At 41.2% G+C, this 16,796-nt stretch overlaps 1 long non-coding RNA gene across 2 annotated transcripts; it reads left to right on the top strand.

The window, feature by feature from the left end:
- The first annotated feature begins 6,011 nt into the window (after positions 1-6,011).
- On the top strand, positions 6,012-12,474 carry LOC148344827 (uncharacterized). 2 transcript variants are annotated; one of them, XR_015845672.1, is made up of 7 exons: positions 6,012-6,178; positions 6,839-6,958; positions 7,566-7,729; positions 8,071-8,259; positions 10,534-10,629; positions 11,690-11,821; positions 11,923-12,474. It is a non-coding gene; the product is annotated as an uncharacterized LOC148344827 (long non-coding RNA). The 2 variants fall into 2 exon arrangements; XR_015845677.1 differs by having other exon boundaries at positions 11,626-11,821.
- The last annotated feature ends 4,322 nt before the right edge of the window (positions 12,475-16,796 follow it).

The raw sequence follows: 16,796 nt of genomic DNA, 5'->3' as shown, positions 1-16,796 counted from the left end.
AGGATGCAATAAACAAATATCACCTGCTGATAGTAGATCTGCATCAACTAACTACACCCATAGAAGTAGAAGTAAAGAATCTAACAGACAGAAGCTCACTTCTGTCAACGTCTTCAATTAAATTAAAGGCTCAAATGGAACGAGCATGTTTAAAGGCAAAGGCTGCTGATTTACAACAAAGGTTGGCACTTGAGCAAGAAGAAGCTGCAATTAAAGCAAAGAAGGAAATGCATGCAATGCAAACGGCACTCCCTGAGTCTGATGGATGTCTTGAGAAGATATGAAAATACCCAGGAGGATGGTATCCACATTCCTGATGAGTGTGTTACAATTTAAACAAGGAAAAACATTCAATTACCATCACAGCCTATCAGAGCAACAAGCAGTGTTGACCTGAAATGCTCCCACTTCGACTATTCCAATGGCTAGATTTCCACATCAGACAGAAAGTAGAGAACAACAGGGACATGTGATTGATGGCCTTTGCCACGCAATCTCACAGCAAGCCAGTGTCGCAGAATACTTAGCAAAGAGTCAAAAAGCATCGCTTCTTCCCGAACTTTCCATTCCTACGTTTAAAGGCGACCCTCTGCATTATAAAACCTCTATAGGTGCCATTGAACATGGGATTGAAGGCCGTACAAGTGATAACCGTGATCATCTTCAATTTTAGCTGCAGTATACTAGTGAACAACCACATGAGTTGGTGAAGAGCTGCATCCATATGGAACCTCTGACAGGATATACCAAAGCAAAACAAATCTTGAAGGAGTTTTATGGTGATGACTTCATGATAGCAGAAGCATATTTAAAGGAAGCCATGGATTGGCCAACAATCAAGTCTGAAGATGGTGTTGCACTTCAGTCTTTCACATTATTCCTTATGGGCTGTTCGAACATAATGGCAGATGTTAATTACATGGAGGACTTGGACAACATGGCTAATATAAAGGCATTGGCAAACAAACTTCCATACAGACTTATAGAATCTTGGAGAAAATTTGCCTGCAATCTCCAAGAAAGAACAAATAGAAGAGTGAAGTTTAAGGATTTTGTTGACTTTGTTGACAAGCACGAAAGATTTCTATAAAACAGAAAACAAAATCACAACACACAGAAACAACAAAATCAAAGAAAGTCTTCACAACAGTCATTGTGCCCGCCAAGATGGAAAACAACAAAACCACCACGCCAAAGGCAGAACCTGTTTCAGTGGATGCTATTGCCAAACCATGTGCTAATTGTAATGGAGAGCAACACAGTCTCACAATTGGTAAGGAATTTAGGAGAAAGCATCACAAGGATAAGATTGACTTCTTGAGGAGCAAGGGTCTGTGTTTTGCATGTTTGATGCACGGTCGCATTAGCAGTTGCTGGAAACAAAAGCTTCAATGTCAAGAATGCTCTAGACTGCATCCTACAGCACTACACATTGTCCATAAACTTCTGCAAAGAAACAGCCTAAGACGATTGTGAATAGCAGTACCTATTAAGCGCCCTCGTACAAACAACAGAAACCTGGGGTGTCACTGGGGCCTGTAAATAGGACTGCATCCTTTCAATAATTCCGGTATGGGTCAAGGCACAAAAAGGAACCAAGACAGTGGCGACTTACTGTCCGGTTTAAAAATGCCCTGACGCCTTTTTTAGACTGAAATAACTTACTAAAGTTTTCGTTTTGTGCCATTCAGAATGGGAGAGGGAGCCAGGAGGCGAAACAGCCGTCTTGCCAGTTCAATCCCGCACACCCTCTGACTCTCACCCTCCGTTCTGCCTTTTTATTGAAACTAACTCATCAATAACTAATCACCAGAAGACAGAAAAGCATCAACAACTAATCACCAAGAGACAGAAAACATCAATAACTCACGGTATAAAGGTCAGTTTAACTAAAGCATCAATAACTAATCACCAGGGACTCCAGCAGGCAGAAAATCATAACCCAAGGTCAGTTTAACTAAACACATCTTCAGGATACGGTGTCTGTGTGTGTGTGTGTTAAAATAACAAGTAAGTGTCTCTGTGTGTGTTCAACATTAATGAGTGTATAAAAACATGATTATGAATACACAAACTGATTACCTATCCTCAGCCCATCTTACATTTCCCTCCTGTTGTGGATTTAAAAATCATGTCCTTACGGCTTTAAGACAGATCATCATAATGAAATCATACAACAGTGTGATCATCAGTGGAGGAGCGAAAACCTCACATTAGGGAAAAATTCCCCTCCTCCCTTCCGGCGTAGAATGAGATCCTCATAATTTGATGACCATCAGGGAATAAAACTTGTCCCTGGGGTGACTTGGTGGAGGCCCTTGCCTCGTTGTAGGAGAGATAAGATAAGATAAGATAAGATAAGATAAGATGTCCTTTATTAGTCCCACAATGGGGAAATTTGAGGTGTTACAGCAGCAAAGATATAGATCACACAGAGTCGGCGGCGTAATGTAGCCGTTAATGTATAACATTAGCAGCAGACATTCAGAAAAAGCATGCAAATATACACAGTATAAACGTATCTAAGTGTAAGGAAACACTCCTAATGTTTGTCCATTATACGGAGGGGGAAACGCTGTAATGATAAAGACTACTGAATGATTGAAAATACTGCAATCATAAAAATATTGCAATGATAAAAGTACTGTAATGGTAAGAGTACTGAAATGATAGAAAAGTACTGCATGATAGAAAATACTGCAATGGTAAAAGTACTGTAATAGTAAAAGTACTGCAACGATAGAAAAATACTGCAATGATGAAAGTACTGCAATGGTAAAAGTACTGCAATGGTAAAAGTACTGTAATAGTAAAAGTACCGCAATGATAGAAAAATACTGCAATGATAAAAGTACTGCAATGATAAAAGTACTGTAATAGTGAACATCCTGCAGTGGTAGAAATACTACAGTGATAGAAGTATTGTAATAAGAATACTGTAATGGTAAACAAAATACATCATTGGTCAATATTTAAGTACACCCTTGGCTGAAAGTACAGTAGTAGTTAATATTGCATCCTAGGACTGCACAATTGCACTAATGCCCTCCCGTTTGTAGGCCTGACCCAATGTTCTTGTTAAAAAGTCTGACAGCAGTTGGCAGGAAGGAGCGGCGAAATCTCTCTTTGGTACAGCGAGGGTGTAAAAGTCTGTCACTGAAGGAGCTGTAAAGTGTTCTCAGAGTGTCATTGAATGGGTGGGCTGGTTTGTCCAGCATTGATGACAGTTTTGCCGTCATCCTTCTGCCCCCCACTGAGTCCACAGAGTCCAGGGAGCAGCCCAGGACAGAGCTGGCCCTCCTCACCAGTTTGTCCAGTCTCTTTTTGTCTCGGCCCGAGATGCCTCCTGCCCAGGAGACCACTCCATAGAAGATGACTGATGAAACCACCGAGTCATAGAAGTTCCTGAGGAGTGTTCCCCGAACGCCAAAGGACCTCAGCCGCCTGAGTAGGAAGAGTCTGCTCTGACCCTTCCTATAGAGAGCGTCTGTGTTGTCGCTCCAGTCCAGTTTATTGTTCAGATGAACACCCAGGTACTTGTAAGTTGAGACCCTCTCAACGTCTGTTCCCTGGATATTCACTGGTGCAGGTGGAGAGTGCCGACGCTTGCGGAAATCCACCACCAGCTCTTTGGATTTCCCAGCGTTGATTTGGAGGCGGTTCTGCTGACACCAGTCCACGAACCCCTGCGTAACCCCTCTGTACTCCCGATCGTCATCGTCAGTGATGAGGCCGACAATCGCAGAGTCATCAGAGAACTTCTGCAGGTGACAGGTTGTGGAATTGTATTTGTAGTCCGAGGTGTAGAGGGTGAACAGGAAGGGAGCCAGCACAGTTCCCTGCGGCGCTCCCGTGCTGCAGAGGAGCACGTCAGACACACAGTCCTGTGTTCTCACGTACTGTGGCCGGTTTGTGAGGTAGTTGTGAATCCATGTGATGAGGTGGTGGGCCACTCCCGCCTGCTCCAGCTTGTCTCCCAATAAGGCGGGCTGGATGGTGTTGAAAGCACTTGAGAAATCAAAGAACATGATCCTCACCGTGCCCCCCGCCTTCTCCAGGTGGAAGAGTGAAGTGTGGAGCAGGTAGATGATGGCATCATCCACACTGATGCCAGGCTGGTATGCAAACTGGAGTGGGTCCATTGAGGAGCTGACCAGGGGGCGCAGATGGACGAGGACCAGTCTCTCCAGGGTCTTCATCAGATGAGACGTCAGCGCCACTGGTCTGAAGTTGTTGAGCTCCTTCGGATGGGGTGTCTTTGGAACCGGAACCAGGCAGGATGTTTTCCACAGCTGGGGGACTCTGCCCAGCTTCAAGCTCAGGTTGAACATGTGCTGGACGATTCCACACAGCTGGTCTGCGCAGGATTTGAGGAGCTGGGAGCTGATCCCATCTGGGCCTGCCGCCTTCCTCGCCTTCATCTTCCTCAGCTGGTTCTTCACCTGAGATGTTGTGAGGAACAAGGCTGAGCAGGAGGAAGTGGTGGTTGTCTGATGAGGCTGGGAACTGGAGCCTGTGGAGAGAGAGAGGGGCGAGAGAGGGGGAGAGAGGGTCTTGTTCGCAGTGGCAGGAGGGGTGGGTGGGGGCTGCATCAGGGAAGCCTGAGCGGGGTCAGACATTTGATCAAACCTATTGAAAAATAGGTTCAACTCATTTGCCCACTGAAGCCCCCCCCCCTTCTGGGTCTTACCTGCTTGTCCGTGGCCTGAGATGGTCTTCAGGCCCCTCCAGACATCCCTGGCATTGTTCCGCTGCAGTTGTTCTTCCATCCGCATCCTGTAGGACAGCCGTCCTTACCTCCCGGATCTTCGTGTATGGTGTGTGTGTGTGTGCACGTGTGAGGACAGGGGCAAGAAGTCCATGTGTTTTTACGTTTCAGTGTCCAGTTTGAGTTCGTCATTCTCAACATTAATCAGGTTGTAATGGTACATTTGGGCAACAAACCTACGATTAACCATCGTCTTTGTCATAAAAATAATGCAACATGAACAGACTACACATAACAAAATGAAAACTATAATTATCCCTATATATTGTTTTTTAAATTCTTCATAGTGGTCATAACATCAATAATTGTTTCATTTTTATTAAAAATTTAAATGCAGTAATGTACTCCAATCAAGGCTGATATTCCTTTATGTACGTCATTAATTTCCAAACAATATCTAATCTTTTTGTTCTGTGGCTTCAACATATTTATCATCTCATCAATATTAGCACCACAGAGTACTGAGTTTCGAGATCCTCACAATAGTCGTTCTCAAAATGATATTTTATTTTTATCAATTTAGCTTTGTTAAGGTAAGATATTTTATTGACAATCTAACATTAATATGCAAAGAACATGTACATTAGTACGAAATGTAAAAGAAAATTGTGGTGGGGGGGTGCGAATTGTTTTCTTCTTGGTAGGGGTAGCATGACAGGAAATAATTGAGAACCACTGGTCTAGTCACACACCAGCTCGGGTTCATTCCCTACCAGAGAAATGACATTCCATGTCCCCAGAGCTAGGCGCTTTATGTTGCCGGGGATTGGACTGCCTTTGACTGCCTCCTAGCTCAAAGGAAACCCAAATTCTTTGGTCCCGCCCACTGGTAGTGAGCCGAAGCCCTTGTATTAAATAATAAATAAATACATAAAATAAAAAAATTAATAAATTTAAAAAACGGACCGATCCACTGCTTGGGTTAGTTTGACCCACCTTGAGATCCGTTCCCACTCAGTGACAGTGTCTACAAGCCACTGCCACCAGGCCAGTGAACCCAACGTCCAGGCAGTGACAAAAAACGTGATCAAATTACATTGCTCATCATAAGGTGTTTGTGAGACGCTCTTTGTATGTTTCCTCAATTAAGACCTGTTTTCCATTGGTGTATTTGAAAAAAGTGGTGAACCTGTTAAATTCACTACAAAACGTTAAGAAGATGAAAGTAATGTTTGAAGGAATATTATTTTTCTATCGACATGCCGGCGGGCGGGCACAGATAGAGAGTGATAAAGCAGCACCACCCGCGCGGGGCGTGCTGACGAAAAGGCAAGCGCTCCTCCTCTCATCGCGTCCTTATTAAGACAGAAAAAAGACGCTGTTGAATTTTACCTATTCGCAGTTCGAGCAGGTGCTTAACGCTGGAGAATATCACCACTTCGAAGTTCGAACTGCTGTTGAAACGGAGAGGTAAGTGTTTTTCGTTGGGTTTTTTTCAAAACATGCGTCGAGTGCATTTGTTCATAGTTAGAGATAGTTGTGTGGAAAACACTATACAAAGTAGCACCATGGATGTGGGCCTACAACACTGGCCTAGCAAACATGTGCTCCTACATCGACATAATTGACGAGCTCCAGTTAAGCATTGAATAATTATAAAACGTCATGGTGCTTTTACTCATTTAAAGAACTAAACCGACGCGTATTGTCATCCGGTGGTCAGGTTTGCATTGAATGTGAGCACGAGGGACGCTAGCTTGTTGCGTTAGCTTTGCGGAGCTAACAGCTTGCACTTTTGTTATAGAACCACAGAATGCAAGTACTATGATAATTTCTGTCATTAATTTTTGTGTAAGACACGATGTTCACTGGTTAATTACATGATTCTTAAAGCAAAGGTTACTGTGAATGCGATTTTGGTAAGATTTTTGTAGTCACACTGCATAAATCTGTCTGTGTCTGTTGTTTAAACTTCAATATAAACTATTATGGTTGAAATCGTTAATTGGGATGGAGGAATTGATGTTTTTTTAATTTATAATTTATTTTTCTTACACTGATATTGTTAAAACTCCATTTAGCCCATAGTATTAATAATTCTCAACACAATACTGTCTTTTTTCTTTATAGAATAAACAATGCCTTCCCTGAGATGCAGGAAGTCCCCAAAGCAGGATACTATTGAACATGCAGTCAAGGGTCTGGACAAGACTGCAGAGTTAGAAGCGAAGAATATAAACTAATTTAAAGGTATGATGTTAACGCTTTTGCTAAGATATATTATTGTTTTCTGATAACCAAGCTGACATCGTTTTTTAAGTGGTTATTTTACATTAAGAGTGTCTTGACCTTTTCTTTTGCCACTTTTGTCAGTTTCAAGTTATTTCAGTGAGTGTGAAACCTGATGGTAGGAGTTCTATCTAAATTAAGGCTGTACTTGATGACGCCCTCCGGCATTTTTATACCACAATAGACCGGTGAACAAGTCCGATATTGATAGTCTAGTGTAAAGCACGTAATACGTCACAGAGATCACGTGACGCGATCCAATATGACTGTGTACAGTGTATGTCATTGTTTTGAAACTAAATAATCTTAAAGTTTTTTTTTTACGTAACCAGGTGCAATTGACATTTGTACTTTCAGTCCTAATACATACTGGCTAATGCAATGCTGGAAAATGAATTTTGGCTGGTCTGTTCCTTTAAAATCATAAAGAAGGGCTCTGCTCTATCCCTCACAAGAAGCAATGTTTCAAACCACCCTACATTAGTATAGTGGCCCAAATGAATATGATGACTCCTTATTTGTGTGCTTAAAAATATGACGAAGCTAACTTGATTTCCCTGTTAACTAGGTCGAGGAGTATTTACCAAGGCCCCTTTCAGGAAAGACGACTTTATTCTTTATTATGGAGTACAGAGGAAAATTGATAGATTCTGATGAATCTCAACGCAGGAAGATGGATGGAAGAGGCACTGTCTTTTTGTTTGACTTCCGCCGGCAAGAAAAAACTTGGAGGTGAGGCAAAGATTGAGATGTTATCTTATTTTTGTTTTTATTTAAAAAAATAAACACATACTCATCCCATAAGTGTTAGGGGAAAAATCATTCTCTAAGCAAAAATGTATAATTACTTTTATTCATGCGTTGAATCTGTACAAATGAAAATATAGATCATGAAGTCTCAAAGACAAGCTGTTAATAGGGTCTGATTCCAATAGAAATTTCTTGTATGATTTGATTTAGATTTAAAAATTGTGGATTTCCTATTTTTATGTTTTGTGTACACAAGATTGTCTCAAAGATTAATTTCTGACATTGTTTGAATAATTGTTTTTTTTTTTTTAATCTATTTTAAGTGTTGATGCAGCTCAAGAAGATGGCAGTCTGGGAAGACTGGTTAATGATGACCACATGCACCCCAACTGTAAAATGAAGAAGATGACAACAGAGGACAGACCACACCTCTGTCTGTTTGCGCTCCGAGACATTGATGTTGGCGAAGAAATAACTTAAGACTATGGACCAGCTGGCCTTGGAGAACACAGGTTTGTAAGATGCATCTTTAAGTACAATAACAGAGCCCACTTGTGGTGTTCTGGTGATGTAGTTTCCAATTAGTTTGGCAATCTAATAAATGTATGTGAGGTTTCTATGGAAGTTGAACATGCTGACTGACTGGGGGAGTTCTCCATTGTCCACTATCTGTAATTCAAATTTGTGGGTCTGAGTCAAAGTTTGGCTCTGCAGGAACAACGAACTGGTCAGGGAGTGACAGTATTACAAAGTTCTGCGTTACTCCTTTCTGGGCGGTGGCCCTGTTAGGCCATCATATGCCATATTGCAAATATCCCCATTGTGGGACTAATTAAGGACATCTTTATGTTGTGGTTTCCCTACCAGAACCAGCACCAACCCTGTATATTCATGATATAAAACACTGTTTCAATTTGATATTTAGCCTTTCTATACTGTAAAAATAGAAGACCCCAGGCTTTCCTGCGCGCCCTTGCCCAATTGGTGGTGTTCAGGAGACAACCTGGGACTGAAATATCAGTCACAACCAGTGTTGTTTTCGTCACTGATGACTATGACGAAAATACTTCGTTAACGCCCCTTTTTTAATGACGATGACAAGCTATACGAGGTTCTTTTATGACGAAAACATGACGTGATGTACATGAATTTTTTTCGTTGACTAGACAAAATTGTTAGCATGTGGTTCATAAATTATTTTATGTTGCTTTTAGTGAAATAAAGCCACAACAGTTGCCCAACAAAATGTTTTGCTTCTCTGCTTATTTTGGAGCAGTGAGTATTGATTCCACTGTTGCCACTTTTTTCTGTTTGTAATGAAGAATCCTTAGTAGTCCATCCAAAAGTCTTTGTTATTGGGTGGAAACCTTGAATGCCTTGTTTTAACTCAAATGGACTTAAACCCATCCATCCATCCATCCATCCGTTATCTGTACCGCTTCTCCTCACTAGGGTCGCGGGGGGTGTTGGAGCCTATCCCAGCTGTCTTCGGCAGTAGGCGAGGTACACCCTGAATTGGTGTCCAGCCAATCGCAGGACATGCATAGACGAACAACCATCCACGCTCACACTCATGCCTCGGGGCAATTAGAGTGTCCAAGCAACTTGCCATGCATGTTTTAAGAATATGGGAGGAAACCGGATTACCCAGAGGAAACCCACGCAGGAAGGCCGGAGCCAGAATCGTACCTACGACCTCAATATTGTGAGGCCATCATGCTAACCAGTTGGGCCACCGTGCCGCTTGGACTAAAACCTTTGTGAATAAATTGACGAAAACTAGGGTAAAACTTTTTTTGCGTTTCCGTCGATTAAAACTGGACTAAAACCCTTTTTTTAGTTTTCGTTGACTAAAACTGGACTAAAACTATAACGAATTGGGATGACTAAATGTGATGTAAACAAATCAGCACTTTGTCCAAATGACTTGGACAAAATCTAAAATGCCTGCCAAAAACAACACTGGTCACAACACGTGTCTACAGAAGATTAATTGGCATGGGCGAAATTAATTAGTTTTATTTCATTCATGAGCTTATGTTTTGTTTTGGGTGGCTAAGGCTTAAAATGTGTAAAAATCTAATCCAACCTCAAATATAATTAATTCAATAAATTTATGATGCTACTAAAACATCGAAGCAGCCTCCTCCAGGCTTTACAGACTCAGAAATGGAGGTATGCGTATCGTGTGCTCATCCTGTCGTGTCTCGAGATGTTAAAATTGCAGTTAGATAGACGTGTGCTGATTAGACAAGACTTCTAATATATCTGGTGTCACAGGATATTTGTCAGTGAATGTGTATGTCTGGTTTGAGGCTCACTCAGCTTTTTCTTGTGTTGTGGGGTCCAGTTGAGTTGAATTGCGAGTCAGGTATGTTGGCCATCTGACACCCAACTGTCAGGTTTGCGTTCGTGGGGACCCCGTAGAGCCATTTTTATTGTTGACATAAATCATAGCTAATCATCTTTTCCTTCATTATCATATGAAATACAGTTAGGAGTTGTATGTGCCTTTACTATGTTATAATCTTAGAACCTACCAGCCACTACAGCTGTCCGACAAGAAGACTTTTGGCTGTCCTGTGCTCCATTGCGGCCCTGGTGGCGTTCAAAAGACAACCTGTGACTGAAATATCAGTCACAACATATCTCTACTGAAGATTAATTGTCATGCGCTAAAGTAATTGGTTTTGTTTCATTCGTGAACTTGTTCGTTAAAATGTGTAAAATTCTGATCCATTTTCTTTTTTTTAATTCATTAAATTAATATTCAACTTGTTCATTAGGATGGAGGACAACCGACAATGACTGAATCGGCTGAGGTTGATGCCACCAGAACATCGAAGCAGCCTTCTCAAGGTTTGACAGACTCTGAAAAGGAGGTATGCGTATCATGTGGTCATCCTGTCGTGTCTTGAGATGTTAAAATTACAGTTAGATAGACCTGTGCTGGTTGGACAAGTTTTCTAATATATCTGGACATAAATCGTAGCTAATAATATTTTCCCTCATCATCATATGATATACAGTTATGCGTAGTGTATGTCTTTACTATGTTACAATCTAAGAACCTACCAGCCACTACAGTTCTCTCATTGGGAGACTTAAGCTTTCGTCAGGCTGTCGACTGCTGCATTGCCCTCTTATTGGCTTTAAGTACACAACCTGTAACTGAATTATCTGTCAGAACACAACCTATGTGTCCACAGCAGGTGATTTGGCATGTGGATTCTTCAGATTTTTAGAAAATAGGTAAAATTGTGATCAAAAGTTTAAAATGTATAAAATTCTGGTATAGTTTGCAATAGTATATCTATTAAATCATTTCAAAACTTCTTAACAAGGATGGAGAACATTGGCTGTGACCGAATTGGTTGAGGTTTACATTACCAGGACCATTGAGCAGCCTCCTCGGGATCTACAAATTTAGGAATGAAGATATGCATCCCATGTTACAATCCTGTTATGGCCCGAGGTTTTGAAGTTGCAGTTACATATTGGGCTGGGCGATATGGCTGATAAGTACATAGCGATATAAGTATTTCATATGGGTCCATCGATACACATTGAATTCTTTTTTCATATTATTTTATTCATTATTTTTTTTATTTTCCAATATTTTCACTGCCCTGTTAAAAAAACATTTAATGTAGTTTTCCTCCCGGGAGCTTTTTGTTACGGTCAATTAAGTGTTTTTGTTAAATATAGCTGCGTAGAATAATTATATGCATTATTATCGTACCACAATGTTTTGGTTTTGCAAATAATTTCCTAAAATCATTCTAATTTTGTTATTACATTATTTTGTCATAATATCATTCATCAATATTTTAGTTTTTTTTTTTTTTCAAATAGAATTAAGACCTTTTTCTGTGCAGATTCCTCTGGGGATTAAGTATTTAATGGGTTCTCAATTTTCTCTTGGACTCTGATGCAACCCAGTCTCCTCCCTTGGACAAAAAATATGGGCTGAATCTTCCTGACGAATCATTGTCAAATCCTGCCCCTGAACTTTGTGCCTCAGACCCAGACCATATTACTATCCCAAGGCTCAGGAGGACCAAAAGTATACAGGTAAACAACCCATATAGATTTCAGGGAATCTTACAAGCAAATTGCATATATTTTATTGGTCTCCTGCCTTCTATCCTTTATATTTCGTTGTTGTTTTTTAGATTAAAAAAACAGGCTGACTTTGGAATGGATAAGCATTATTACTCCAACTCAGATGACAGTGGAGATGAATATATTCCGGATACAAGTGAGGCCTCTGATTCAGACGGAAGTGAATCTTTGAAAATTGTGGACCCTCTCTTGAAGTCTAAGAATGCCTTCAGAGATTTTTCTCCCACACCACGAATCTCAAAAGCCACCTCAACGCAGGTTGTTAATCAAGGGCGTTCACCCGTTCGGAGGAGTAGCAGCACTGGTGTGATTCTTGAATTCTATGGCTCTTCAAATATTTGTGCAGTTTAACACAAATCATCCAAAATAGAATTCAAGCACATCTGTGACAGAAATTCAAATTCAGAAGTCAAAGAGAGAGAACAAAAAAAAAATTCTAATGCTGCGCTTCTTCCGAAGACATATACTGTAAACATTAAATGTATGTTAGGACAATCTTGAAAAAAGTATTAGAACACCCTTTACTTTTATTTCTTGTTAATTTTATTAACCAAAATATGTCCATTTTTATTACAGATTAATGAATACAAAATTAAAACTCTAATCAGCTACTTTTTAATCGTTATATTTGTATAAACAAATGTTATACATCTGTGTGTTAACTTATACAAGAAATGACGGAAAAGCAAGGGTGGTTTAGTATTTTTTTATCGTATATAGTCTGTATAATATCTTTAACCTATGCTGATGCTGTTTAATACTGATTTAAATAATAATAATAATGTCATAATCTGTTGGTTTTACATGAACAAAACCTTTCAAGCACTTTTTAAAATTCTAAATACTACCTCTTGTCAGTAAGTTGGTTCACAGCACTGCCTTGGAGTGAAAGTGTGTAGTGCTGAGACAGTCGGTATGTGCTGAGTCGTCTGACGTTTGTGTGACTGGTACCCAGGAAGGTAGCAAAACCAGGCAGTGTGTATGTCGTACCCAGGAAGGCAGAGAAACCAAGCAATATGTATGTGGTACCCACGAAGGCAGAGAAACTAAGCAGTGTGTATGTGGTACCCGGGAAGGTAGCAAAACCAGGGAGTGTGCATAGATACAGACCCCAAAAGTGATTAAAACCAAATAAAGTCCCCAGAAGATCATCTGTAGTCAGGTGAAGGACCCTGTACTTTGTTCAACTCATTTACTCCCTTAGACGTACAAAGACGTCTTTTAATGCAATGGCGCCCTCTACCAAAGACGTATAAGTACGTTTCCTGTCTTTTTTACGTCATAGTGTACATAAGGGTCTGATGCAACCTCTGACTGAGAATCAGCCTTGTCCGCATTGTGAATCATGTAAAAATCACCCAGCAGGGGGCAGAGGTGCAAAAGATCCGCCTTGAATCTGCGCCAGAGGTACAAATGGGGGGGCGGGATCCTGGGGTAGACTTATAAGTGTGGAGAGCAGCGTGGGTAGCTGCAGCATCGGCAGCACTAGCAGCAGTCGCATTAGTAGCGTTAGCAATGAAATCCTCCAAGCAAATGACGATCGAGGAATGCTTTTTTGTAAAAAAAAGCTTCCTAAAAGCATCAAGGCGATGGAGACGCTTTGGTTGAGAGGATGACGCTTCGTCGTCGTCACAACAAAACGGCGTCTAAAGAGGGTGCGCGTGCCTTGCGGCCTGCATCGCCTGCCTTCGGACAATAGCCAAAGCAGCTGAGAGTCCTCACCAGATCCCCCCGAACGAGGAGGTAAGCGCTCGCAAGTTACCATTGAACATGTGGTTTTACCCCTCATGCTTTTATTGTACATATCATGCATCTTGCGGGCAGAAAATGTCGCGTAAATGTGCAGTTAGACGCGAGCTTGCTCGCTGACTTCCTCGTCCGGCCGCCTCTATTGCACAATTACACGCGAGCGTAAGTCCTCGCCGACGAGGAAGTAAACGCTCGCAAGTTACCATTAAACATGTGGTTTTAGCCCTCATGCTTTTATTGTACATATCATGCATCTTGCGGGCAGAAAATGTCGCGTAAATGTGCAGTTAGACGCAAGCTTGCTCGCTGACTTTCTCGTCCGGGCGCCTATTGCACAATTACACGCGAGCGTAAGTCCTCGCCGACGAGGAAGTAAACGCTCGCAAGTTACCATTGAACATGTGGTTTTAGCCCTCATGCTTTTATTGTACATATCATGCATCTTGCGGGCAGAAAATGTCGCGTAAATGTGCAGTGACGCGCGAGCGCATCTCCTCCCCGACGAGGAAACAACAATACTGAATGGTGTGGTAATCATGCATACTTTCTAAAATTCACAGATTGTGCATCCCGCGGCAAGAAAGTTCCTCCTCGTCTTGTTGGTGTAAAGAAAGGTAAATTATAATATGAAACTTCACACGCCAGCAATAAAATGCAGCAATAAATATATATTTCCAATTGTTTATATTTCTGTAATTTACAGGTTGTGCATCAGGAAGCAGTGGTTCCGGATGGCGTCACACTGGATGGCAACCGAGGAAAATCGACTTTACAGCAACCCCTGGACCACTGAATGCCGCTGCCCATTTGGAGTCTGAGGAGCCAGCTGATTTCCTGCAGCTGTTTCTCACGGATGAGCTTCTGCAGCACATCGCGGATGCCAGCAATCACTTCCCAGACAATTATTTTCACACAAACCCCAGTGGACAAACACAAGCTCGCCTATTTTCCACGGACCAGCAAAGCCAGACCACAACGAAAGTGTCGGGTCTGTTTGCGCAAAGGCAAACGGAGTGAAACAAGAATGTGGTGTGAACTATGTTGTGTGCCCTTGCATCAAGGCAACTGTTTTATTTTATATCACACAAAAAAAAAGTATGTATGACACTGATGTATTTCATTTTTGTACATAGTTCAACAGTTCAGTCGTTTAGTGTTATGTGCAAATAAATTTATTTTATCAAAAACATTTTTTGTGCTTTTTTTTGTTATTTTATAGAAGGCATGCATTATTTAGATGTTAGAGGTGTCATAAAAGCCATAAATAATAGTGTCAAAGTTCAAATTATGGTCAAAATGCATCAGTTTACAAAAAGCTCATTTTCTCAGTTTTTTCCCCAGGGATTGGAGTTTTCATGAAATTTAGCTATTTTCAAATGCCGATTGCTCAAAAATGGAAAAAGATAGGAACAAACATTTTTTTTCTGTTGAAAGAAGAGAGTCTCATCTTTCTTCGGGTGTGCTCCATGTCTATATAGCATTAGAATACAATATTCTGTGGACCTTGCAATATTAGTCAAAACCCAGGAAAACGCTGGGATTGAGCGGGTTGCTCCAGTGAAAATGGCTGGTATTTAATGAGTTAAGACTGGTTAGGACATCCGGCTCGCAGTCCCAAGGTGCAGGGTTCGATCCCGGGACCCAGCTTTCCTGTGTGGAGGTTGCATTTGTGAGTGAGTTTGAGCGCAGATGGTTGTTCGTCTTTGCGTGCCCTGCGATTGGCTGGCAACCACTTCAGGGTGTGCCCCGCCTACTGTCCGTTGACAGCTGGGTAGGCTCCAGCACGCTATCCTTGTGAGAATAAGCGGATTGGATATTACATGTATGTGTTTATGCCCTAGGCCAGGCGAGGGCAAACTACGGCCCGGGGGCCACATGCGGCCCGTTAAGTTTTAATCCGGGCCGCCGAACTTGAAAAAAATTTAATGAATAAACCTTGTTAATGTTTTATTTTCTAAACACTGTGGTTTTCAAAGACAAATATTATTGTTGGAATGCTTTTATTCACTTTCATTTAAAATTAAATGTATTTTTTTTCTCAGATGAGGTGAGGTTTCCAAAACACTCCATCCATCTGCTCCTGGTCCGGCCCCTCTGTCATATTTTAGAACCCATTGTGGTCCTCCAATCAAAAAGTTTGCCCGCCCCTGCCCTAGGCTTTGTGTCTTTGCTTGGTTGACTGTGTAATGAGTGTATGAATGCATTTCTTTCTACCAGACACCTTGGACTTCCCATGGCAGATTAATAATCTATTTTATCTATCCATCAGGGTCACGAATGTCATTTGATGAGTAGAGAATTTAGAGTCTCCAATTAACCTAATATACATGGATTTGCGCATGGAAACCTGAGAAAAAGCCCTTAGTCCTACTTTTCCATCTGAACCACTTTATCCTCACGAGGGTCACAGCCGTGACATCCCAGCTGATTTCAGAAAGTAAGTGGGCGACGACTCATGATCTCTTGGTTGAATAATATTGTTAGGGGCTCAAAATGGCCCTCTACAATAAAATGGCAGAAGAATATTACATACTCTCTGGCAGAAGAATATTGCGTTTTTTTTGTTTTGTCCAATTAACTTAAATAAAACTTGGGAAAATTTAATGATTACATGTAAACCAGCTGGTCTTCCCCATACCAAGCCCTGGCTAAAACTGACTGAAAAATGCATGATGTGTGCCTTTTAAACTCCTCGGCCCATCCACTATGCCAGGGATGGGCAAACTTTTTGATTGGGAGGGGGGGGGCACAATGAGTCCTAAAATACATTTAATTTTAAACGAAAGTGAACAAAAGCATTACAACAATATATATGTCTTTGAAAAACCACAGTATTTAGAAAATAAACCATTAACAAGGCTTATTCATTTAATTTTTTTCAAGTTTGGGGGGCTGGATTGAAACGTTTAACGGGCCACAAGTGGCCCCCGGGCCGTAGTTTGCCCAAGTGCCCTAAGCCAATTGATTCTAAAAAATAACAGTTTTCTTCATCAAAACAACATTTTATGATCAACATAAATGTTAGTGAGTACATAAAGGTATACTCATTCGATCTATCATAACCCCATGCACTTAGACTGTACAAAAAAAAGAAAATTTTTATTTTAAAACCTAGTATTTCGCCATGACGTCACACGCTAGCGTCAAGTGCTTGGCGCTAAAAACCCGGAAGTAA

The sequence above is a fragment of the Idiotropiscis lumnitzeri genome, chromosome 1 (assembly GCF_059441095.1).
Source record: "Idiotropiscis lumnitzeri isolate Australia: NSW breed Sydney's pygmy pipehorse chromosome 1, RoL_Ilum_1.0, whole genome shotgun sequence".
NCBI lineage: Eukaryota > Metazoa > Chordata > Actinopteri > Syngnathiformes > Syngnathidae > Idiotropiscis > Idiotropiscis lumnitzeri.
Note: the sequence above shows the minus strand (reverse complement) of the source record. Positions and strands in the feature narration are given on the sequence as shown.